The 1825-nt window shown below is 43.5% G+C and overlaps 1 pseudogene across 1 annotated transcript; it reads right to left on the bottom strand.

Annotated features, from left to right (window-relative positions):
* Positions 1-275: 275 nt before the first annotated feature.
* LOC308348582 (small ribosomal subunit protein uS8-like) lies at positions 276-724 on the bottom strand (annotated as a pseudogene). Its single transcript has one exon. The product of its transcript is annotated as a small ribosomal subunit protein uS8-like (transcript).
* Between the last annotated feature and the right edge of the window lie 1101 nt (positions 725-1825).

The raw sequence follows: 1825 nt of genomic DNA, 5'->3' as shown, positions 1-1825 counted from the left end.
GTATTGTCAAGCTAACACCATGAAAGGCACCTCTCCTTCCAGACTTAACGTAAGTTAAGGCTTCAGAAGGGAAAGCGTCAACCCCAACCCTGGACCCCAACCCTGGGCCCCAACCCTGATTCAAGCATCCGCTGGTGAGCCATGGGCGTGATGGTGTGGGTCATCCCAAGTCAAGTCTTCCTTGTTCACTTCAGGGAAGCAACATCCTCCGATTAACACAAAGGCTGAACATCGCTGCAGATGGTCTTGCTACACTGCTGTAAAGTCCAAAATGACTAACTGAAGCACCAGCGTCCACTGAGGCATTTTATTGGCACATAGAATCCCAGGATTTTCCCTCCTGTGTGTTTTCATCTTGCTTCTTCATGGTCCATGATGGCAGCAGAGGTTGTCAAGACAATGAAACCAAATGGGAGGGGTGGGAGCGGATTGTTCTGCCATTTTTCCAGATCTTCCAGTTGTACATCCAATCTGGGGCTGATCACTCCACACTTGTTTTACCTGTCCGTGAGGTTCACAACAGTTTTCCTGGCTCTGTGCTCATCCGTGGTTTCAAATCTGCCAAGGTAACTGTGCGTTATCCTCACAGTGAGAAACCGGATGATGACTTGTGAGCGTGGCCTCAGAAGACCTGGCGTTTGCGTCTCTTTTCTGCATTGTTAATGCTCTTGAGACTATCTGCCAGGGCATTTATGCTCAGGACAGTATGGCGGCAGGGAAACATGGCAGAAAGCAGTTAATTTCATTGATAAACATTTACCAGCATACCCCTAAGTGAATCCTGCCTAACAATGCAACAGATGCAACGCACCCATTTCCATGGCTGAACTAGGAAAACTTTCACTGATGTTCTTAGCATTCAGCTATATTTGTGCAAGGAAAGAAAGAAATTTTCATGCAATGTTTCTCCTAGGCACTATTGGCTCTGTGTCACTTCTAGGATGTCTGTTACAGATGGTAACTGTTCCATTATTTAAAAAGTAACAAGAATCAGAGATTGTAAGTCGGATTGGCACCATGCTCACCGGTCCCAGCATTCGTGGACACGTGCAGTTCTGGCCCCACAGCCACACGGCAGGACTGAGAAAGGCCTCCAACCAGGCTGTCTTTCAAACCTTTCCAAGTCCAGGCGGGTGCTGATGTGACTGTATTCTTTCCCCAAATTCAGTATTTGAGCGTGAATGTATTTTTGTGACTAGGGAAGTGAAGGCTTTTCATGAGATGCTCAAGTTCTGTCCTGTAAACACTAAGGTACACTGCAGAGAAACTAGTCCCTTCCCCTGTAAGAAGACCTAAATCACTTTTATGGAAGAGGGAGGTTTGTAAGCATTAGAACATCTCCCAAGACTGCTCTCTGAATGAATCACTGCACTTAGGTTCTTGAAGAATACTTTAGAATGGGAAGAAATGGTTGAATGTACATTAAATTTAAAAGAAGTCATCTTTTTTCATTTCCAATTCATAGAAAAACTGGAAAAATACAGATTTTTCTCTTGCAATCTCTGTGTATGGTAACACTTCAGGTTGTTTCATGATCTTCTTTTCTTTGTATTCTCTAATAATGTAGATTTGTAAAAAAAAAAAATTGTGAATTAAATTCAGCAGTTTTTTTCTTTAGCATTAACTTTCACTCCATGAAAAGTTAGAAGGGTCGCCAGCAGGGTGGTCTATTTAATCTCTGCCTTCAGAGGTGAGCATATATTCAAGTCTGGGCCAATCAGAGAACCACATCCTTTGAACCACAGTAATTCATCCAGAGGTAGGCACGTTAGCCTCAGAAAGCACTAATAAAAGTGACTTGACAAATGAAAACTGAGAGAAAGCA

The sequence above is a fragment of the Martes martes genome (assembly GCF_963455335.1).
Source record: "Martes martes genome assembly, chromosome: 1".
Lineage (NCBI taxonomy): Eukaryota > Metazoa > Chordata > Mammalia > Carnivora > Mustelidae > Martes > Martes martes.
The sequence above is the reverse complement of the archived record's forward strand: the minus strand, read 5'-3'. Positions and strand labels throughout refer to the sequence as shown.